General features: G+C 45.3%; 1 protein-coding gene across 6 annotated transcripts in view; it reads left to right on the top strand.

Annotated features, from left to right (window-relative positions):
• Positions 1–24,089, top strand: part of kiaa0513 (KIAA0513 ortholog) — an 89,224-nt gene that overhangs the window by 23,068 nt on the left and 42,067 nt on the right. The window contains exons 1-2 of one of the 6 annotated variants that reach the window (XM_067997535.1): positions 7,752–7,921; positions 15,107–15,432. The exons of 2 other annotated variants lie outside the window; for them this stretch is intronic. The gene's annotated coding sequence lies outside the window, so the exon portion shown is untranslated. Of the gene's footprint in view, positions 1–7,751; positions 7,922–15,106; positions 15,433–21,765; positions 21,855–24,089 lie in introns of those variants that run through there. 3 more of the 6 variants (XM_067997537.1, XM_067997539.1, XM_067997533.1) reach the window with 3 other exon arrangements.

The following is a 24,089-nucleotide window of genomic DNA, read 5'->3' as shown; positions in this document are numbered from 1 at the left end:
CCCTGACCTACATTGGTTCCAAATGTCCAGCAATGCCTCAAAATTTAAAATTCTCATCCTGGTGTTCAAATCCCTCCATGCCTCGCCCTTTCCTATCTCTGTAACCTCCTCCTCCAGCCCTACAACCGTTCCAGATCTCTGCACTCCTCCAATTCTGGTCTCTTGCACATCCCTGATTTTAATCGCTCCACCATTGGCGGCTGTGCCTTCAGCTGGCTGGGCCCTAAGCTCTGGAATTCCCTCCCTAAACCTCTCCGACTCTCTACCTCACTCTCTCCTCCTTTAAACGCTCCTTAAAACCCACCTCTCACCTGTCCTAATATCTCCTTGTGTGGCTTGGAGTCAAATTTTGTTTGATAATCGCTCCTGTGAAGTGCCTTGAGACATTTTATTATGTTAAAGGCGCTATATAAATGCAAGTTGTTGAAATGCAGCTTTGTTGTCTCCACAGATGCTGATTGACCTGTGTGTTTACAACATTTTCTATTTTTGCAACATAGAATAATATAGAATTGTGACATTGTTCTGTGTGGATATATAATAACTTGGCTCGTGCCTTTGAGTTCTTGCAGCTGCTAACGGAACTGATGACGGAAGGTGCAGGGGATGTTGTACAGTCAGTTCAGATGTTTGTTCTCTTTTCTCCCTTTCTGTCCCGGAGGGTAGTGGCTTGTGCTGGAGTACTGTCGCACAGGCACCAGTAGCTCGGTAGCATCGGTAGCCTAGACACCCATAAATGTGTACTTTTCAGCAGGAATCACAAAAACAGGACCAGTTAAAACCCAGGAAAGGACATTTGGCCCTGCAAAACTCCTCCCATTAGTATTGGCAAAAGAACAGAGAGGAGATGAGGAGAATTTTTTTTTAAGCAGTGAGTTGTTATGATTGGGAATGTGCTGCCTGAAAGGGCGGTGGAAGCGGATTCAATAGTAACTTTCAAAAGGGAATTGGATAAATACTTGATGGGAAAAAATTTACAGGGCTCTGGGGAAAGAGCAGGGGGAGTGGGACTAATTGGATAGCTCTTTCAAAGAGCCGGCACAGGCACGATGGGCCGAATGGCCGCCTTCAGTGCTATAAGATTCTGTGATTCTATGATACTCTAACTTTCCCATTGTGGCATCCAGCTGTATTTTGTCGACTTTTAATGTTTTATCATAAAATCATTGCATCTGCAGCCCAGGAGACTCTGTGGCCCATTGTGCCAGTGCTGGTGGTAACTCTTCAACTAATGCTAACTACTTAATCCCATTTTTCTGCCTTTTCCCCATTTCCCTGGATCCTTCTTTATTCTTTTACAAATACCTAGCAGATTATTCCAAAATGTTACACACTGAGTGAAGACATTTTTCCTAGTATCTGTTTTAATTTTATTCATTCTAAATTTGAATTTGCCCTCTCGGGTCCTTCCTAGATGTACTTTGAAGTAATTATTAGGTACTTTTAAGAAAAATACCCATCCTCAAAATGGCTTGTGCAACTGAATGCGGGGACATTGGCTTCTAATCTTTCAGTTTTGCATGAAGTACTTAAAAAAAAAAAAATAAATTAATTAATTCGATGATTAGCAGTCACGTGTATCTGGGAGAACAAGTCACCAGGTATACAACCAAGTGCTCGAGATTACTGGGCTATTATTGACAGCATAACCTAATCAGGACAGAACTTGCCAAATAACTCCGATGACCATTGGCACGCTTTTGTATCTGCGTTCTGGAGCTTGCTGTCCATCATTAGAGTAATTATCTGTTATTTTTTCATAGGTGAGACTATTTCAAAGGGTTTGCAGCATAAGAATCGGACACTTGATATACCAGTTAGTCCTGGTTTTGACTTAGCTGTAACATTCATGGAGGTGAGATTAGCTCTTTAGATGGTGTACCTATATAATTCTGAGAAATAGCTAACTGGGTGGCTTAACATAGAAACAAAGAAAGTAGGAGCAGGAGTAGGCCATTTGGCCCTTCGAGCCTGCTCCGCCATTTGCTATGATCATGGCTGATCCTCTACCTCAATACCATATTCCTGCTCTCTCCCCATACCCCTTGATGCCTTTTATATCTAGAAATCTATCTAGCTCCTTCTTAAATATATTCAGTATTTCGTCTCCTCTTCTGAGGAACTTTTGTCCGTCTTTTGATGTATCTCTAAAGAAAGCCATTCAGAGGAACTCAACTGATGCGGTTCTCTGTTTAACTCTTTCATGGACTAGTTCAAAACTGCTGTGTTATTTCAACTGACTTCTACAACTGTCTCTCACTGCTGGCTTCTATTTGTGACCAACCCTGTTTTTGTAATTTCATAGTATCATAGTAGGCCATTTGCCTGTGCCGGCTCTTGAAAGATATATCCAATTAGCCCTGCAAATCTTTTCCCTTCAAGTATTTATCCAATTCCCTTTTGAAAGTTATTATTGAATCTGCTTCTCTCACCCTTTCAGGCGGTGCATTCCAGATCATAACAACTCGCTGCGTAAATAAAATGTTTCCTCGTGTCGCCTCTGGCTCTTTTGCCGATCACCTTAAATCTGTGTCCTCTGGTTACTGACCCTTCTGCCACTGGAAACAGTTTCTCTTCATTTACTCTTTAGAAACCATTCATGATTTTTTGATGCTTCTATCAAATCTCTTCTCAACCTTCTCTGTTCTAAGGAGAACAACCCCAGCTTCTCCAGTCTCTCCACATAACCGAAGTCCCTCATCCCTGGTACCATTCTAGTAAATCTCCACTGCATGCTCTCTAGAGCCATGATATCCTTCCTAAAGTGTGGTGCCCAGAATTGAACACAATACTCCAGCTGAGTCCTAGCCAGTGTTTTGTAAAGTTTTAGCATGAAAACGTCTGGCGTGACTGATATTAATTGTCCTCTGAAGTGTGGGCAAATATTAGAAATCCTGCAGTAAATCCAGAGACAATAAACAGGTCTGGTGTTTGTACGTTGTCCCGGATTACTTTACGCATCAGTCTTGCTTCTGTTCATAGGAGGTGTGGGCTTGCCTGTGGGAACCGACTTGTGATGGGCGTGAGAAGAAGTTTGTGGAGAAGTCTGCATCATAACAGTGCTCTCCTTTTACAGTCGGAGCCGGGAGATGGGCCCTGGGGACACTGCTTTTAGTATAAAGGTCCAGAAACTAAACACATGTTTACATAACTAAAACGAGAGGTCTGATCCCAACGTAGACACATATTCTGGAACCTGGGTTCCTTTACACCATTAGTGCAGTCGAGGGGGAAATGTGTATATCTGCTTAAATTTGTGAAGAGAAAATCAGGGATTCATTTTGATGGTTAAGTTTAATTCTCTTAACCTGGATGGGGGGAGGGGGATAGATTGCTATTCTCATCAAAGAAACACAAGGATGAAACTGGTGCCAGACTTTGAAAATTAGCACTGCAGAGTATAACTGAAAACCAATTGACAGCAGATTGATTTTGACGTTCTGTATGTAAAGCTGATGAACTGGTCACACTGCTTCTGTATTCATTACAATACAGTGCTTTTCATTTTGATTTCCTGAACAAACTTTTTAATTTTTACATTCATTTTTTTAATCATTAACAAAAGTGACTTTTTGTGTGTATATGTAGCTTGTGAGCAAGCTGATTAGACAGCGCAATTAACTCGGGATGATAATTGTCTTACTATCGATGACATGACACAGCTTCCAACGTGTCTGTGGCAGGTTTCTCAACAAATTCCATCCTTGCTCAATACAAAGTGAACAAAGAAAGATTTCATGGTGATTTGAAGTATTTTAAAGGATTTCATGGTATTTTGAAGTAATTTAAAAGATTTCATGCGTGTTTATCTTTTACCATACTTTAAATTAAATTAAATTTTATTTTATTTAACTTAATCTTTTAAGCACAATTCCTGTTCCCATCCAGGGTTCCAGACACCGATCGAAAGATTTTGACAGACAAAAATTTAATTTTTCACAGGCGATCACCCAGCTATTAATCGTTTCATTGAGGAAATTGCAAAACTCCCATTGAAGGTTCCACGGTCAATTCTCTGCAGTCACTTGCTGTGAGGGTTTGTGGGTGAGGAGTGCCACTTGAGCATGGTGCTGGGGGTGCTGCTGTCTCCTGTGGACCTGTACCGGCAAAGGGTCGGTGCCTTGGGGAGGGGAGGAAATTGATTCCAATTTTTTAGAAAAACTAATGAGGCCCCATCTTTTAATGCTGCACTGCAGAAGGGAGGGGAGGAAGGAGAGTCTGTGACTGGGGGAAGTAGGAGGTGAGAACTGTAAGGTCCTGCTGCGAATGTGGACCTTAATTTCCTCGGAGAGGAGGAGGAGGAGGAAACAGTGAATTATGATCTCTAATTACTGAAACAATTGCTGGAAGTCATCTTCTGCAGAATCCAACTCATAAACATGCTTGGCTTGGATTTTAACCCCTCAGCACAGTCCCAAGCAGCATGTTAAGATTGTCAACAATGATCCTAAAGCTAAGTGGCTTTATTCAGCAACAGAATTGAGTGGTGAGGCGTTGTAATTTTTATTGCATTACTAAGAGTTCAAATGCAAATGCAGTGTGTATTTTATGAAGTAATTGCACATTTGATTACACAGTTCTTGGGGGAGAGTACACTGATGTATTAAAATGCCTTGCCGTACTTGTGCTTGTGGGGGAAGTAGTATGGTTTTTCCTGCCAGTTTTTCTCGCCTCTCCTGAAGGCACTGGTCACCTTGTTGAAACGTCCATCATTCATTGTGTGACCCTGGATGGTGAGTGCTGATGAGCTATTTGACTGTTGGGAGGCATCACAGCCAAGCCTCATTCTATCCTCATCTGATGGGAGTGGTCACTGAATAATGATCAGGAACTGGAACCCTGGCTGATTTTCCCCTCCTTAGTCCAGGGGCTCTGAAGTCAGTTATTGTGCCCTGGCTGGGATCAGCTAACTGAGCACACACCTGGGCATCAGTGAGTAGTAGCAAGCCTAGGCCTTAATTGTGAGCCCCCCATCATGGTTTTTAAGCCTTGCTAGACCAGAATTCTTGAATGGGGAACATGACCAAATATTCGCAGGAGTGTGCCCTGTAAAAACACTAGGATAAGTAAACCAATAAATCTTGCAAGGAATATTAATCAAAGGTGCACCAGATGAATCTTTAACCCCTTCACCTTAACTCCTTGTCAAAGAACCATCTGGGGCATTCACTGCCCACATCTGGGGCATTCACTGCCCACATCTGGGGCATTCACTGCCCACATCTGGGGCATTCACTGCCCACATCTGGGGCATTCACTGCCCACATCTGGGGCATTCACTGCCCACATCTGGGGAAGTACCAGATGCCTAAAATTCACTTGCTTGAACCGTTTTATGTCAACCAGACCAAAGCATATTAACACTTAGCCTACCAAAACATTATTAGAATGCATTTAAGCCACTGAGTGAGTTAACCCCTTCTTGCCAAAGTCATCAGGAAGCCAGACCTTGAAATTATGAACTCTCAAATCTTTAATTAACACACTTATAATACAATTAGCAGCATACTAATATTAAACAGTTAGAGTATGCAAGGTACTTGGGTCGATATTATTAACTCATGGAATTAATATTTGAGGTTGTAAAGACAGTTTAAGTATATCAAGTAACTTAGCATCAGCTGGGCTCTACTTATTGCAAGTTAATATAATGCTAATTGTCCAAGATTGTCACAGTCAGCAAGGTTAGTTTTGATTGGACTCCATGTATAGCTGATATGAACGTACATCCGTTTCCCCCCCACCAATGCAATCTCCTGAGAGGAGCAAAACAGAGAAAAAAAACCTTCGGCCAATTTAGGAAATTCCTCTCTGTTAGCCGAAGGCTGCAGAATCTACAAGTTCCAGGGGACCGTGGTGATACATCCCCCCCCCCATGACCCACCTACCATCAATATGCGGTTACATAGAATGTACAGCACAGAAACAGGCCATTCGGCCCAGCTGGTCTGTGCCAGTGTTTATGCTCCACATGAGCCTCCTCCCACTCCTCTTCATCTCACCCTATCAGCATATCCTTCTATTCCTTTCTTCCCCGTGCATATCTAACTTCCCCTTAAATGGATCTATACTATTCGCCTCAATTACTTCTTGTGGTAGCGAGTTCCACATTCTGTCCACTCTCTGGGTAAAGAAGTTTCTCCTGAATTCCCTATTGGATTTATTAGCGATTATCTTATATTTACGGCCCCTAGTTCTGGTCTCGCCCACAAGTGGAAACATTTTCTCTACATCTACCCTATCGAACCCTTTCCTAATCTTAAAGACCTCTATCAGATCATCCCTCAGTCTTGTCTAGAGAGAAGAACCCCAGCCTGTTCAGTCTTTCCTGATAGGTATATCCTCTCAGTTTTGTATCATCCTTATAAATCTTTTTTGCACCTTCACCTGTGGCTCTTTTTATAATATGAATACCAGAACTGTGCACAGTGCTCCAAGTGTGGTCTAACCAAGGTTCAATATGCAGTTATGTTGGTAACTCTTGGGAGCTCGTTCAGCTCCCTTCTGATCATTTGCAGCGAATCTGTTCTTATTGCACATACTCACATGCTGGCATCTTGTTTCAGAGATTGAAGACTCTGCAGAAGGAAATACCTTCTAGCATCTAACCTAATTCCATATTTATATAAATTATACTTGTGTCCCATGGTCCTCCCTAACCTGTCTCTCAAACAGCCTTCCATTTGGACTGAGTATTATCTTTTTATTACTTTAAAGACCTCTATCAAATCTCCTTAAAAGTCTGTGCTTTTCTCTAGTAAAAATCACCGGCTCTCTAAGCCCATCTTTGGTAACTGAGGACCTTTAAACTAAGTGACCCTCCTCTGAACCGAGAGACTACCACCCACCACATAAAGGGACCAAAACTGCACACTATATTCTAGATGAGGCATGACAAAGGCCTTATACAGAAAATGAATAGTATTCCTGAATTTTATATTTAACTGCCCTGGCAATACTTCGTCACACCCTGGCCTGTTTGCTTTTGCAATCATCTTGCAAATGACTCATGCACTATATCCCTCAGATCCTTCTCCTGCTCACCAGCCTTGAGCATAAAACCCGAACATGGTGTACACATGCTTGGGAGTTGTCCATACCCAACTTGCATTATGCCAAATTTATCTGTATTTAAAAACAATCTGCCAGATATGGAAGACTCTGCAGAAGGAAATACCTTCTAGCATCTAACCGAATTCCATATTTATATAAATTATACCTGTGTCCCATGGTCCTCCCTGACCTGTCTCTCAAACAGCCTTCCATTTGGACTGAGTATTATCTTTTTATTACTTTAAAGACCTCAATCAAGTCTCAACTGTAGAAATACAGGGGCCTGTCAGTGCGAACAGCACGGTGTGCGGATACACAGTGTGAACTGAGTTTGGTGAGTGTGGGAGTTTAAGGGTTAATCTCTTGTGGGAGTTTAAGGGTTAATCTCTTGTGGGAGTTTAAGGGTTAATCTCTTGTGGGAGTTTAAGGGTTAATCTCTTTAAAATCTAGTGCATATTGCTTCCAACTGTTTAAGTTCAATTGCTATTAACTGTTTAAGTTCAATTTTAAAGTTTAAATTTTTAAGTTTCTGTCAGGCTTCAGCAGAGAGAGCTGCTGTAGCAAGTTAATTGGTTAGCTAGATTAAACTGGTACTTGAAGGTGGGGCAGGCCTGACTCATCTGAGTCTCAACTGTAGAAATACAGGGGCCTGTCAGTGCAAACAGCACGGTGTGCGGATACACAGTGTGAACTAAGTTTGGTGAGTGTGGGAGTTTGGTGAGTGTGGGGGAAGGAGGTGCTGCTTTGCCTTGCTTTTCCTAACTTTTTCCCCAGAGCGGCAGTGGACCTGAGAGTAGAAGACTGAGATTGGGGAATAAAAAGCAGCAGCAGACCTGCAACAAGAGACAACTACTGTGCGACGTCACAGGTGAGGCAGGAGAGTCCGAGAGGTGAGCACAGTATAAAAGGAGAGACCGAGAGCGGGAGGAGAGTCGGAGAGTCTAAGGGCAAGTCATGGCAGCAGACCTCGCACCCGTGATATGCTCCTCCTGCACTATGTGGGAAGTCATGGACACTACCAGTGTCCCTGGCGACCATGTGTGCAGGAAGTGTGTCCAGCTGCAGCTACTGGCTAACCGTCTTTCGGAGCTGGAGCTGCGGGTGGACTCACTGTGGAGCATCCGCGATGCTGAGACTATCGTGGATAGCACGTTCAGGTGGTCACGCCGCAGGTAAAGACTACGCAGGCAGAAAGGAAATGGGTGACTGCCAGGCAGAGTAAAAGGACTAGGCAGGTAGAGCAGGAGTCCCCTGGGGCCATCTCCCTCTCAAACAGATATTCTGCTTTAGATACTGTTGGGGGAGATGGCTTATCAGGGGAATGCAGCAAGAGCCAGGTTCGGGGCACCGCGGTTGGCTCTGCTGCACAGGAGGGGAGGAAGAAGAGTGGCAGGGCTATAGTGATAGGGGATTCAATTGTAAGGGGAACAGATAGGCGTTTCTGCGGCCGCAAACGTGACTCCAGGATGGTATGTTGCCTCCCTGGTGCTAGGGTCAAGGATGTCACGGAGCGGCTGCAGGGCATTCTGGAGGGGGAGGGTGAACAGCCAGTAGTCATGGTCCGTATTGGTACCAACGACATAGGTAAAAAAAGGGATGAGGTCCTGCAAGGTGAATTTAAGGAGTTAGGAGATAAATTAAAAAGCAGGACTTCAAAGGTAGTGATCTCAGGATTACTACCGGTGCCACGTGTTAGTGAGTATAGGAACAGGAGAATAGACAGGATGAATGCGTGGCTGCAGGGATGGTGTAGGAGGGAGGGATTTAGATTCCTCGGACATTGGGATCGGTTCTGGGGAAGGTGGGACCTGTACAAGCGTGACGGGTTACACCCGAGCAGGACCGGGACCAATGTCCTCGCGGGGGTGTTTGCTAGTGCAGTTGGGGAAGGTTTAAACTAGAGTGGCAGGGGGATGGGAACCTGAGCGGGGAGTCAGAAGGGAATAAAGTTGAGAGCAGCAAGAGAGGGGAAGACCCAGGGAAAATCTACAATACAAATAGTACAAACAGTTGTTCAAGAACAAGTGAAAGGGAAAAGCATAGAGCAGCAGAAAGAAAGTGTACTTTAGGCACGACAGAAAAAATAAAAACTAGAAGGTGTAAGGCGATTAACCCAGCATCAAAGCTGTGGCAGGGGGTTGGGAACCTGAGCAGGGAGACAGAGGAAAGCGTGTCAGGAAGGGATAGAAGGTATGGAGTAAAAGGTAAAGAGTTAAAAAAGGAAAAAGCAGGAACGAAGTGTCACAAAACATATTTGAAAGTTCTTTATCTGAATGCACATAGCATTCGTAACAAAATGGACGAATTAACGGCACAAATAACTACGTATGGGAATGATCTTGTGGCCATTACAGAAACATGGCTGCAGGGTGACAACGACTGGGAATTAAATATGCCAGGTTATTTAACAATCAGGAAGGACAGGCAGGAAGGAAGGGGAGGTGGGGTGGCTACGTTAGTAAAGGAAGGAATCACTGTAATACAGAGAAATGATATTGGGACAAAGGATCAGGATAATGAAACAGTTTGGGTAGAGATAAGGAATAATAAGGGGCAAAAAACACTAGTGGGCGTAGTATATAGGCCTCCTAATAGTTGCAACTCTGCTGGAAGAAGTATTAATCAGGAAATAGTCAGGGCATGTAATAAGGGAACAGCTATAATTATGGGGGATTTTAGCTATCATATTAACTGGACAAATCAAATTGGGCAGGGTAGCCTTGAGGAAGAGTTTATTGAGTGTGTTAGGGATGGATTTCTTGAGCAGTATGTAACTGAACCAACAAGGGGGCAAGCAACCTTTGACCTGGTCCTGTGTAATGAGCCAGGATTAATTAATAATGTCCTAGTTAAGGATCCCCTTGGAATGAGTGACCATAACATGGTTACATTCCATATCCAATTAGAGGGTGAGAAGGTTGGTTCTCAAACAAGCGTACTGAGCTTGAATAAAGGAGACTATGATGGTATGAGAGCAGAATTGATTAAAGTGGACTGGGAAAATAGATTAAAGGGTAAGACGGTACATGAACAGTGGTGTTCATTTAAGGAGTTATTTTACAACTTTCAAAAAAATATATTCCACTGAGGAAAAAAGGGTGTAAAAGAAATGACAGCCATCCGTGGCTAAGTAAAGAAATTAAGGACAGTATCCAACTAAAAATAATGACATATAAGGTAGCCAAACTTAGTGGGAGGATAGAAGATTGGGAAGTCTTCAAAAGACAGCAAAAAGTAACTAAAGGATTGATTAAGAAAGGGAAGATAGATTATGAAAATAAATGAGCAAAAAATATAAAAACAGATAGCAAGAGTTTCTATAGTTATATAAAAAGAAAAAGGGTGGCTAAGGCAAACGTAGGTCCTTTAGAGAATGAGACCGGGAAATTAATGGTGGGAAACATGGAAATGGCAAAAATGCTGAACAAATATTTTGTTTCAGTCTTTACGGTAGAGGACACTAAGAATATCCCAACACTGGACAAACAGGGGGCTCGAGGGGGGGAGGAGCTAAATACGATTAAAATCACTAAGGAATTGGTACTCAGTAAATTAATGGGACTCAAGGCGGATAAATCCCCTGGACCTGATGGCTTACATCCGAGGGTCTTGAGGGAAGTGGCAGTGGGGATTGTGGATGCTTTGGTAATAATTTTCCAAAATTCTCTGGACTCGGCAAAGGTCCCGGCAGATTGGAAAACTGCTAATGTAACACCCTTATTTAAAAAGGGTAGTAGGCAGAAGGCTGGAAATTATAGACCAGTTAGCATAACATCTGTGGTGGGTAAAATTTTGGAATCTATTATCAAGGAGACAGTAGCGGAATATTTGGATAAACATAATTTAATAGGACAAAGTCAGCATGGCTTTACGAAGGGGAAGTCATGTCTGACAAATTTGCTTGAGTTCTTTGAGGACATAACGTACAGGGTGGATAAAGGGGAACCAGTGGACGTAATGTATTTAGACTTCCAGAAGACATTCGACAAGGTGCCACATAAAAGATTATTGCTCAAGATAAAGAATCACTGGATTGGGGGTAATATTCTGGCATGGGTGGAGGATTGGTTATCTAACAGGAAGCAGAGAGTTGGGATAAATGGTTCATTCTCGGACTGGCAACCAGTAGCCAGTGGTGTTCCGCAGGGGTCGGTGCTGGGTCCCCAACTCTTTACAATCTATATTAACGATTTGGAGGAGGGGACCAAGTGTAACATATCAAAGTTTGCAGATGATACAAAGATGGGAGGGAAAGTGGAGAGTGAGGAGGACATTAAAAACCTACAAGGGGATATAGACAGGCTGGGTGAGTGGGCGGAGATTTGGCAGATGCAATACAATATTGGAAAATGTGAGGTTATGCACTTTGGCAGGAAAAATCAGAGAGCAAGTTATTATCTTAAAGGCGAGAAACTGGAAAGTACTGCAGTACAAGGGGATCTGGGGGTCCTTGTGCAAGAAGATCAAAAAGTTAGTATGCAGGTGCAGCAGGTGATCAAGAAGGCCAACGGAATGTTGGCTTTTATTGCTCGGGGGATAGAATATATAAACAGGGAGGTTTTGCTGCAGTTATATAAGGTATTGGTGAGACCGCACCTGGAATACTGCATACAGTTTTGGTGTCCATACTTAAGAAAAGACATACTTGCTCTCGAGGCAGTACAAAGAAGGTTCACTCGGTTAATCCCGGGGATGAGGGGGGCGGACATATGAGGAGAGGTTGAGTAGATTGGGACTCTACTCATTGGAGTTCAGAAGAATGAGAGGCGATCTTATTGAAACATATAAGATTGTGAAGCGGCTTGATCGGGTGGATGCGGTAAGGATGTTCCCAAGGATGGGTGAAACTAGAACGAGGGGGCATAATCTTCGAATAAGGGGCTGCTCTTTCAAAACTGAGATGAGGAGAAACTTCTTCACTCAGAGGGTGGTAGGTCTGTGGAATTTGCTGCCCCAGGAAGCTGTGGAAGCTACATCATTAAATAAATTTAAAACGGAAATCGACAGTTTCCTAGAAGTAAAGGGAATTAGGGGTTACGGGGAGCGGGCAGGAAATTGGACATGAATTTAGATTTGAGGTTAGGATCAGATCAGCCATGATCTTATTGAATGGCGGAGCAGGCCCGAGGGGCCGATTGGCCTACTCCTGCTCCTATTTCTTATGTTCTTATGTTCTTATATGGGTCCTTTCTCCCAGCACGGCTAGATCTACCTACAACTTATTTTTCTCATCCAAGGTTCTTGCACCCACGTATTTATATCATCCACAAATTTTTGGACTGTTCCTCCAGCGCCTTCATCCATGTTGTTGATAAAGCTGTGAAGAGCAATGGGCCTAACACTGATCCTTGTGGGCCTCCACTAGTGATTGGTCCCCAGGTACAGCTACTACCGTTAATAACTCCTTTCAGTCTGAGAATGCAACCAGTTCCTTATCTACCCCCGAATCTGCCCTCCAATTTAGTTGCCCGATCTTATTTAGTTGCCTATTGGGTGGTAGCTTGTCAAAACCTTTTTAAAAACCAAGGTATGCAATGTTGACCCAGCTTCTGACATCCACCAACTTCCTCACAAAATGTAGCCAGTCGTAAGACAGGATCTTCTTGTCCAGAAGCCATGTTGAGATCCTCTCATACCTCTTCTCTGCCAAGGGCACTGCATGCAGAATTATGGTGAGTCACGATAATCACATTTGGCTTGAGAAGTTGAAAGGAGTTTGATACAGTCCTGCAGAGGTTCACATCTGTAAAGTGCAAGAGTTATGGTCAGTGGTGAGGAGTAGATGAGACCTGCTTTCTCCAAGAATGTTGGAGGCTGCTAAGGTTAACTTGAAGTTATGGGAGTTTTTGTAAAGTGAATATTCAATAGTGAAGGGTGGAAGAGGATAGCAGCTCCAATGCCCTGGGTCCTGGTGCTACTAAAAGGCGTTTTCTCGCAGAATGTTACAGGAATTGTTTTGTCTTGGCACACATTCTGTTTACACAGCTCTTTTACAATACTCCTTTACAATAGGAGGCAGCTGTTTCACAGGACAAGGTCTGAACATTGCTGAGTTAGCTCCCACAGGCTGGCTAAGGGAATGTCTCCAAAAGGACCCTTCTACTCGTGCAGAGAAAGTGAATAGAAGTTGAATAATCAAACCTATGCTATCTGAAGCTGTCGTTCTTTGAGAACAGGTGAATGGTATAATTAAACTTAAAGGCAAATAAGCAAGTGACTACCTCATAATGTATTTGAAATAGTAAACAGGATAGAACAGGTAAATCTGGAACACTGCTTCATGCTGAATGGTGTCAGTGGGTCAAGGCACAGGTTCAAACTAATGAAAGGTAAATTAGGACTAATATGCAGAAACAACGATCAACACCTGGAATTAACTGTGGCTAGGGCATTGGAGGTAAAGCCCTAGATTAGTTGAATGATGTGAGAGTACTGTTGGGTCTTCCTGAATGGATAAGCTAGGGTGGGTCCATTCTCGCCTTTGTGATCTGGAAAGTATGGACCCAGTTTTTTTTAGAATCAGACCCTCAATCGACTTGTACAATCTTGGCCATTCCCCCCACACCCTTCAGTGCCTGAAGTTCCTTCGGAAACTCTGGGAAACAACAATATTGGCTCCAGTCGTGCGGACTTACATAAGAACATAAGAACATAAGAAATAGGAGCAGGAGTAGGCCAATCGGCCCCTCGAGCCTGCTCCACCATTCAATAAGATCATGGCTGATCTGATCCTAACCTCAAATCTAAATTCATGTCCAATTTCCTGCCCGCTCCCCGTAACCCCTAATTCCCTTTACTTCTAGGAAACTGTCGATTTCTGTTTTAAATTTATTTAATGATGTAGCTTCCTGGGGCAGCAAATTCCACAGACCTACTACCCTCTGAGTGAAGAAGTTTCTCCTCATCTCAGTTTTGATCTGTTAAAAAAACAACCAGGTGTCCTTCAACCTCTAGCTGTCCCTCCCAAAACAGGTGTATTGTCCAAGGGCAGTGCTTATCTCAGGCACTGCTCCTCGCAGGTGGTTTGGTTGTTGGAAGGGACACTTTGTGAGGTGAAGGACTTTCCATGATGACTACACTCTTGGGAACATACAGGAGCAGCAAAGGTCATGTTAGGTTCATGGGTTCAGTCCCAAAGTTCATAAAAATACCCTCATTCACTCGTTCTGACAAGAAACGATGCAGCTCCTTATGAATTTACCAGCCCCATGTCTCTCCACTGTCTCCCTGGTCAGTCTGTTCCACACGCTCCACACTCTCTGTGAAGTGGTTCAATCTAAACTCTTTCCCTTCCCTCTCCTGAGCTTGAGCCAGTGTCCTTAGGTTACGTAGTTTGTGGTTTTGTCCAGCAGTTTATTAGAGATCAGAAGATCTCCCACACTAAAGCATATAATGCCAAGTCACCTCACGGGTATAAATTATTGAACAGAGTCTCTCTGTAGAGTTCTGCAGCAGCCCTTGTAGCTTCTATTGAGACGTGGATGGGGAAATCTGTAGGGCGGTAGCCGACAGTCATTCTTCACAAACTTTCCATCCTCCTGCCTCACTGTTTCTAACCCTGATGTGGAGTGTTTGGGCATTAATGTTTCCTTCAGTGTGAAACCACAGTCTGCCTTGCAGGCCTCTTCTGAAATGTTGTAAACAATTTTACAACACCAAGTTATAGTCCAACAAATTTATTTTAAATTCCACAAGCTTTCGGAGGCTTCCTCCTTCCTCAGGTGAACGGTGTGGAAATGAAATTTTCAAATCCTTCGCATTTGAAAATCACAGAACAATGCCTGGTGATTACTGCCCGTTGCCAAGGCAATCACAGTGAAATGGACAATCTTCTGAAATGGACAGACACATGACAGATACAGTTTAATGCGGATGTGTGAAGTGAAACACTTTGGGAGGAACTTGGAGAGGCAGTATAATCTAAACGGTACAATTTTGAGGGGGTCCAAGAGCAGAGGGACCTGAGGGTACATATTCGCAAATCTTTGACGGTGGCAGGGCAAGTTGATAAGGCGATTAAGAAACTGTATGGGATACTTGGCTTTGTAAATAGGCTTTCAAGAGAACAGCGTCCACGACGCCACACAGCCCTGCCACGGTAACCTCTGCAAGACATGCCAGATCATCGACACAGATACCACCATCACACGAGAGGACACCACCCACCAGGTGCATGGTTCATACTCCTGTGACTCGGCCAACGTTGTCTACCTCATACGTTGCAGGAAAGGATGCCCCAGAGCATGGTACATTGGCGAGACCATGCAGACGCTGCGACAACGGATGAACGGACACCGCGCAACAATCGCCAAACAGGAGGGTTCCCTCCCAGTCGGGGAACACTTCAGCAGTCATGGACATTCATCCACCGACCTTTGGGTAAGCGTACTCCAAGGCGGCCTTCGAGACACACGACAACGCAAAATCGTCGAGCAGAAATTGATAGCCAAGTTCCGCACCCATGAGGACGGCCTCAACCGGGATCTTGGGTTCATGTCACGCTACACGTTACCCCACCAGCGAACAAATGTTATCTGTTTTTAATATAATGGGTCATTTGCTGGCTCTCTCTGCCTTCCGGATGTTTCTGCCTCTCTCTGTTTTTCTTCTCTTTTTTTTCCCTGTTTGTTTTTTTGTTGAATGTGTATTCGGGGGTTCTGCAGGTGACACCTCTCTGTCTGAACACGGTGATTGCCTTGGCAACGGGCAGTTGCAGGGGCAGTCTGTAAACACCATGTATTGTTCTATATGTATAAATGCGTAGGCTTCAAGGAGCTCCTGAAACATTTACCTGAGGAAGGAGGAAGTCTCCGAAAGCTTGTGAATTTAAAATAAAATTGCTGGACTATAACTTGGTGTTGTAAAATTGTTTACAATTGTAAATAGGGGCATTGAATATAAAAACAAAGAAGTCATGCTAAACTTTACAAATCACTGGTTAGGCCTCAGCTGGAGAACTGTGTACAATTCTGGGCACCACGCGTTAGGAAGGATGTCATGCCCTTGGAGAAAGGTCAGAGGAGGTTTACCAGGATGATACCAGGGATAAGGGAATTTAGTTATGTGGAGAGACTGGACAAGCTGGGACTGTTCTCCTCAGAGCAGAGAAGGTTAAGGGGAGATTTAATAGAGGTATTCAAAATCATGAGGGGTTTTGATAGAGCAAGTCAGGAGACACCGTTTCCTCTGGCAGAGGTCACAGATTTAAAATAATTGGCAAAAGAACTGGAGGGGAAATGAGGAGAAATGTTTTTGCACAGAGAGTTGTTTTGATCTGGAATGCACTCCCTGAAAGGTTGGTGGAAGCAGATTCCATAGGAACTTTCAAAAGGCAATTGGACATGTACTTGAAGAGGTCTAATTTACAGGGTTATGGGGAAAGAGCAGGGGTGTGGGACTAATTGGACAGCTGTTTCAAAGACCCAGCACAGGTACGATGGACCGAATGGCCTCCTGTGCTGTATGATTCCAAGAAGAGCTGGGGGATTGAGCAGAGTCACTGGATAAGTGATCAAGAGTTAGTACGCTGGCTGATTTTTAAATTTCCCTGTCCCTAGCAAGGGTATGTTGAGGTCAATGTTAGCACCTTTAGGGCCCGAGATCAGCAAACGGTACAGGTTGGGGATCGAGCTCACACCTTCCTGTCTGTGCAGTTCGCTGCACTCAGGACAGTGCACCTACCAACTGAACCATCGAGAGAGATTTTAGGACCAAATAACGTCCCCTTCTCTGTTACCAGGTGTAGAGTTTTGACATAGCAGTAGACACCTCAGGAGCTTTTATTGAGGACATGAGACTTCTCTGAAATCACTGTGCGTTGTGAGAAACAACATTGGAATGTTATTTTCAGGTGAGAGGCACATCGGTAGGAAAGGGTTAATCCTCAAGTCTGGTAGAGTTGGCAGGTCTGTTTGTGGTGTCTTTGGCAAAGCTTGTGTTTCTTATCGAACACTTCATCTCTGCATCTGATAGATTGAAAGGGTTTGTTGCTTTGCAGCCCCATCTCTTTGTACTTTTCACAGCAACAACTGAGAGATCTGTCATCAGGTGGGTGTGTAAAACCGATTTTGAAGGGGCACTGGTCGTTTTGTAGTTAAAACTTGGTGTGTTCTAAATACAACCTGCATAACTTTCTCATGCATTGTGTTCACTCAAGCTGGGCAAGATTATACAGGGTCTCTGCTATAATTAGTAACTGATCTGTTTCTGCAGAAAACACTTGCTATACCTTTTCTAAGACATGTTTGTTCAGCAGCTTGTTTGGACAAGTGTACTGAACCTACTGTGCGCGCTGTTCTATCACAGGGAGAGATTCTGCTTGTCTCAGTGTTGGGGAATGGAACTCTCTCCCAGTTTTTGCTCCTAATATCAACATTCGTACTCCCAGAATGAACTACACCCCCAACTCTGCATTGCAATCTGCTTGCCGGCTTTCAAAGGCCCAATAAATATATTGTTAGTTCTGATGGTTCTGGTTTGTTTCCTGGTGTGTGGTGAGATTGCTGAACTCAGCTAGTGGAGCATCTGGCACACTAAAATTGGCCCTTGGGGAGGAGACACATTTGACCAGGGTTCCCACTGCTGAATGCTGTCGTGTGGTGAGGGTGGTGCTTGTGTATGGTGCCACTCGCTGTCGATACTCCTATATGGGCTCGGCGTTAATCTGCAAAGTGTGCGGTTTAACTGTCCTGAAGTTGAATAGTATGACATGACTGTGATGGGGGAGGGTCTCCTGTTGGTTTCAGGAGGGTAGCAATCCCTGCGTAAGGCACTTCAATGTTGATGGGGTGTCACCAGCGGTGAGGGACGTACTCCTCTCACCAAGGTGACAATAAAGGTAGCAAATTCCACGCCTGTTCCTGAGTCCCAGAGTATCTGTTGGAGGTGCAGAAAATGGCCGTCCAATGGGGACCAGCAATACAGTGGTACAGTAAAGAGGGCAAAGCACCAATGTGACAGTAACTCTGGCTCCAATTCAGGAGCACTGATATGTCTGAGAGGCTACTCTATGGAAGTAAACCTTCCCACAGTCTGGTGCAGAGAGGCATGGATGGAGACTTTTTAAAAATAAAAACAAATCTCTTCTACTAATCCAGTAAGAACCAAAGGCCATATGAGGAAAATCTTCTTTACACACCGAGTGGTTGGGATCTGGAATGCACTGCCCGAAGGGGTGGTGGAGGCAGATTCAATCATGGCCTTCAAAAGGGAACTGGATAAGTACTTGAAAGGAAAAAATTGCAGGGCTACAGGGAAAGGGCGGGGGAGTGGGACCAGCTGGATTGCTCTTGCATAGAGCTGGCATGGACTCGATGGGCCGAATGGCCTCCTTCCGTGCTGTAACCTTTCTATGATTCTAATACTGCAGTGGAAATTCAGTAGCTCACCCCTCTCCCCTTCAAATGGAGCCTGTCACCAGTTGCTGTCATTCATAGGACTGAGTGCAGGCTTGGATTTGTGACTAACCCCTGAAGGTTTGCATATTTACTGTTTACTATTGGGGAAGTAAATTTCAATCTCAGATTGCAGACCGCTCCAATTAAATGTTAAATGATATTTCCCGCAGGGGATGCAAATGAATAGCTGTTTAAGGAACACGTTTTAGTTGGGAAATAAAGCAGGTGTCTGGGGAGTTAGACACAAGCTCAATTCTGTACTATGTAGTACTAAAGCTGTATGGAACTCGCTGTTTAATTTCATCTCTTTCATCCTCTAGAAATGGGAGGTGGGGGCAGGGTTTCTTCCAGTGCTTCCTGTGGCATTAAAGGGAGTGTAACATTATAGAGGGGAGCAGTAACCCCTACCCCCGACTATAGGACTTGTGTTGAAATCAGCTGGTCACACTGTCTCCTAACTCCAGCTTATTCTTTCCCAGCTCCTCAAAACTGGAAATACTTGATGAGTGAAAGTGCTGTAATGTTATTGAGAGTGTGGAACGGTGCCCTGCCCGCCCTCCACTCCCATCCCCTGCTCCTGGTGCTGTCCTCGTGGCATCAAATGTGTTGGCTGTCTGTCGGTGCTGCACCGAGAGTAACGCAGGCAGTGAAAGTTGCAGCTGTGATTTTGTTTTAAACTGTACATACGCTGATGGATTTGTACTGCTGGGGCACTGGAATCCTCCCTGTAAACCAGGGCAGTGATAGTCTAAGCACAGCACAGAGTCACTTCAACTAACAGTGACTCCATTTGGAGAATTGTAAACAATTTTACAACACCAAGTTATAGTCCAGCAATTTTATTTTAAATTCACAAGCTTTCGGAGACTTCCTCCTTCCTCAGGTAAATGTTTACCTGAGGAAGGAGGAAGTCTCCGAAAGCTTGTGAATTTAAAATAAAATTGCTGGACTATAACTTGGTGTTGTAAAATTGTTTACAATTGTCAACCCCAGTCCATCACCGGCATCTCCACACCATTTGGAGAAGGCAGAGTCACTGAGCCACACACTCCAGAAGACCCAGGCTCGATCCGTGATCTGTGCTCAGTCAGCTGATCTCATCTTGGGCAACGGGGAGTGGGGGGGAGGTACAATTGCGATACCACTTAAGTCGAATAGCCAGAAGACATTCACTGTCCAGACTCAGATATAAAGAATTGTCGTTTGGCAACATACCATGGAACTAAACCACAGTAGAGTTAGTGCCTTCAGCAAAGGGGGAGGAGAGAGTGAAATGAAGAACGTGTATTTATATAGTGCCTTTTATGTTTCTAGGACATCCCAAAGGGATTCGCAGCCAATGCCGTTACTTTTGAAGTGTAGTGACTGTTACTTAGGCAAACGTGGCAGCCAAACTGCACACAGCAAGGTCCCACAAACAGCCGTTGAGATGAATGATCAGACAAATTTTTGATCGGCAAGGGAGTCAAAGGATAGGGGGAAAAGGCAGGAAAGTGGAGTTGAGGTAAAAATCAGAGCACCCATGATCTCATTGAATAGCGGAGCAGGCTCGAGGGGCCGAATGGCCTACTCATGCTCCTATCTCTTATGGTTATGGTTATGTTCATCTGTTTTTGGTGGTGTTGGTAAATGGGGGAAATGTTGGGCAGGACACTGGGAGACACAGGCCACTAGGAGAACTCCCAGCTCTTCCTTGAAAAGTGCTGTGGAATTTTTCTATCCATCTGAACAAATAGACTAGGCCTTGGTTTAATGTCTCGTCTGACTTTGCAAGACTGAGGGAGTGTTGCACTTTATCAGCCTGGATCATGTGCTCAAGTCCTGGAGTGGAGCTTGAACCCACAACCTTCTGAATCGGAGGCGAGAGTGAGTTCCACAGTAGGAAAGTGTTGTTATTCGCTGTATTTTTTTGTTCTCATGGGCATCGTTGGCGAGGCCGGCATTTATTGCCCATCCCTAATTGCCCTTCAGAAGGTGGTGGTGAGCTGCCTTCTTGAACCGCTGCAGTCCGTGTGGTGAAGGTTCTCCCAGGTGCTGTAAGGGAGGGAGTTCCAGGATTTTGACTCAATGACGATGAAGGAATGGCGATATATTTCCAAGTCGGGATGGTGTGTGATTCATAGTTTCATAGAAAGTTAAAGCACAGAAGGAGGCCATTCGGCCCATCATGTCCGTGCCGGCCGAAAAAGACCCAACCAGCTTAATCCCACTTTCCAGCACTTGGTCCGTAGCCCTGTAGGTTACAGCACTTCAGGTGCTCATCCAAGTACTTTTTAAATGAGTTGAGGGTTTCTCCCTCTACCACCCTTTCAGGCAGTGAGTTCCAGACCCCCACCAACCTCTGGATGAAAACACTTCTCCTCAGCTCCCCTCTAATCCTTCTACCGATTACTTTAAATCTATGCCCCCTGGTTATTGACCTCTCTGCTAAGAGAAATAGGTCCTCCCTATCCACTCTATCTAGTCCCATCATAATTTTGTACACCGCAAATTAATCTCCCCTCAGCCTCCTTTGTTCCAATGAAAACAACCCCAGCCTATCCAATCTTTCCTCATAGCTAAAATTTTCCAGCCCTGGCAACATCCTCGTAAATCTCCTCTGTACCCTCTCTAGTGCAATCACATCCTTCCTGTAATGTGGTGACCAGAACTGTACGTAGTACTTAAGCTGTGGCCTAACGAGTGTTTTATACAGTTCCAGCACTCGGTGGGGAACTTGAAGGCGACAGTGTTCCCATGACACTGGTATTTGTCTTTTTCGGCGGTAGAGGCCGCAGGTGCATTTCGAAGCAACCATGTTGATTTGTTGCAGTGCATCCTGTAGATCACACCCTGCAGCCACAGGGGAGGTGTCTTCTTGAATGCCTTTGACTAATCTTTGTGGAGGAAGACGAGCTACAGGGTAATTTCTGTGATCCAGCGGGAATCCAAGCGTGGGATTCCCTCCCTAACAGCATTGTGGGGGCACCATCAGCACAAAGACTGCAGCGGTTCAAGAAGATCCATCGGAGAATTAGGACGACAATCCATCTTCCCTTCCCGGAGTTTACCCTTGCTTGTCAGCATCACATGCACAGGTGATGCTTCATGGGGATTTAAGTTTTTTTTAAAGTTTGAGGGTTTTTCAGAACACTGAGTCTTTTAAATATAAAATTTGGAAACAATTTGCTCAGTCAGACAAGTTCTGTGATTGGATAAATCATCATCCTTCTCGGGGTAAATTCTTTCAAGCAAGGTTTCCTCCCCCAACTTTTCCCAATCTTGTGTGATCAAAGCAGAGGCTCCTCCCACTCTGCCTGATCTGCTGTGAATGGGAGACGTGTACACTTCTCGGCTAATGTGAGTTGTTCAGGTGATGAGAGAGACGTCAAAAGCGGAAAAGAGCAGTGTAGCCAGCAACTCCAGGTAAAGCTTGAGCAGTGAGACGCAGCATACGTTTTACCTTGGAGAGAATTCTGGTGTATTTATTTTTTATTATGCTGGGTGTATGATTTATCTGGTTGGTTGTCACGCTGTAAGCCTGTGTCTTTTCGCTCAGTCTCTCTCTCTGTGTCTCTCTTTCTCTCGCTCTCTGTGTCTCTCTCTCTCTCTCGCTCTGTGTCTCTCTCTCTCTCGCTCTGTGTGTCTCTCTCGCTCTGTGTCTCTCGCTCTGTGTCTCTCTGTCTCTCTCGCTCTGTGTGTCTCTGTCTCTCTCGCTCTGTGTCTCTCTGTCTCTCTGTCTCTCTCGCTCTGTCTCTCTCTGTCTCTCTCGCTCTGTGTCCCTCTGTCTCTCTCGCTCTGTCTCTCTCTGTCTCGCTCTGTCTCTCTCGCTCTGTGTGTCTCTCTCGCTCTGTGTGTCTCTCTCGCTCTGTGTGTCTCTCTCGCTCTGTGTGTCTCTCTCGCTCTGTGTGTCTCTCTCGCTCTGTGTGTCTCTCTCGCTCTGTGTGTCTCTCTCGCTCTGTGTGTCTCTCTCGCTCTGTGTGTCTCTCTCGCTCTGTGTGTCTCTCTCGCTCTGTGTGTCTCTCTCGCTCTGTGTGTCTCTCTCGCTCTGTGTGTCTCTCTCGCTCTGTGTGTCTCTCTCGCTCTGTGTGTCTCTCTCGCTCTGTGTGTCTCTCTCGCTCTGTGTGTCTCTCTCGCTCTGTGTGTCTCTCTCGCTCTGTGTGTCTCTCTCGCTCTGTGTGTCTCTCTCGCTCTGTGTGTCTCTCTCGCTCTGTGTGTCTCTCTCGCTCTGTGTGTCTCTCTCGCTCTGTGTGTCTCTCTCGCTCTGTGTGTGTCTCTCGCTCTGTGTGTGTCTCTCGCTCTGTGTGTGTCTCTCGCTCTGTGTGTGTCTCTCTCGCTCTGTGTGTGTGTCTCTCTCGCTCTGTGTGTGTCTCTCTCTCGCTCTGTGTGTGTCTCTCTCGCTCTGTGTGTGTCTCTCTCTCGCTCTGTGTGTGTCTCTCTCTCGCTCTGTGTGTGTCTCTCTCTCGCTCTGTGTGTGTCTCTCTCTCGCTCTGTGTGTCTCTCTCTCTCTCGCTCTGTGTGTCTCTCTCTCTCTCGCTCTGTGTGTCTCTCTCTCTCTCGCTCTGTGTGTCTCTCTCTCTCTCGCTCTGTGTGTCTCTCTCTCTCTCGCTCTGTGTCTCTCTCTCTCTCTCGCTCTGTGTCTCTCTCTCTCTCTCGCTCTGTGTCTCTCTCTCTCTCTCGCTCTGTGTCTCTCTCTCTCTCTCGCTCTGTGTCTCTCTCTCTCTCTCGCTCTGTGTCTCTCTCTCTCTCTCGCTCTGTGTCTCTCTCTCTCTCTCGCTCTGTGTCTCTCTCTCTCTCTCGCTCTGTGTCTCTCTCTCTCTCTCGCTCTGTGTCTCTCTCTCTCTCTCGCTCTGTGTCTCTCTCTCTCTCTCGCTCTGTGTCTCTCTCTCTCTCTCGCTCTGTGTCTCTCTCTCTCTCTCGCTCTGTGTCTCTCTCTCTCTCTCGCTCTGTGTCTCTCTCTCTCTCTCGCTCTGTGTCTCTCTCTCTCTCTCGCTCTGTGTCTCTCTCTCTCTCTCGCTCTGTGTCTCTCTCTCTCTCTCGCTCTGTGTCTCTCTCTCTCTCTCGCTCTGTGTCTCTCTCTCTCTCTCGCTCTGTGTCTCTCTCTCTCTCTCGCTCTGTGTCTCTCTCTCTCTCTCGCTCTGTGTCTCTCTCTCCCTCTCGCTCTGTGTCTCTCTCTCCCTCTCGCTCTGTGTCTCTCTCTCCCTCTCGCTCTGTGTCTCTCTCTCCCTCTCGCTCTGTGTGTCTCTCTCTCTCTCGCTCTGTGTCTCTCTCTCTCTCTCGCTCTGTGTCTCTCTCTCTCTCTCGCTCTGTGTCTCTCTCTCTCTCTCGCTCTGTGTCTCTCTCTCTCTCTCGCTCTGTGTCTCTCTCTCTCTCTCTCGCTCTGTGTCTCTCTCTCTCTCTCGCTCTGTGTCTCTCTCTCTCTCTCGCTCTGTGTCTCTCTCTCTCTCTCGCTCTGTGTCTCTCTCTCTCTCTCGCTCTGTGTCTCTCTCTCTCTCTCGCTCTGTGTCTCTCTCTCTCTCTCGCTCTGTGTCTCTCTCTCTCTCTCTCGCTCTGTGTCTCTCTCTCTCTCTCTCGCTCTGTGTCTCTCTCTCTCTCTCTCGCTCTGTGTCTCTCTCTCTCTCTCTCGCTCTGTGTCTCTCTCTCTCTCTCTCGCTCTGTGTC

This window comes from Heptranchias perlo, chromosome 16, assembly GCF_035084215.1.
Source record: "Heptranchias perlo isolate sHepPer1 chromosome 16, sHepPer1.hap1, whole genome shotgun sequence".
Lineage (NCBI taxonomy): Eukaryota > Metazoa > Chordata > Chondrichthyes > Hexanchiformes > Hexanchidae > Heptranchias > Heptranchias perlo.
The sequence above is the reverse complement of the archived record's forward strand: the minus strand, read 5'-3'. Positions and strand labels throughout refer to the sequence as shown.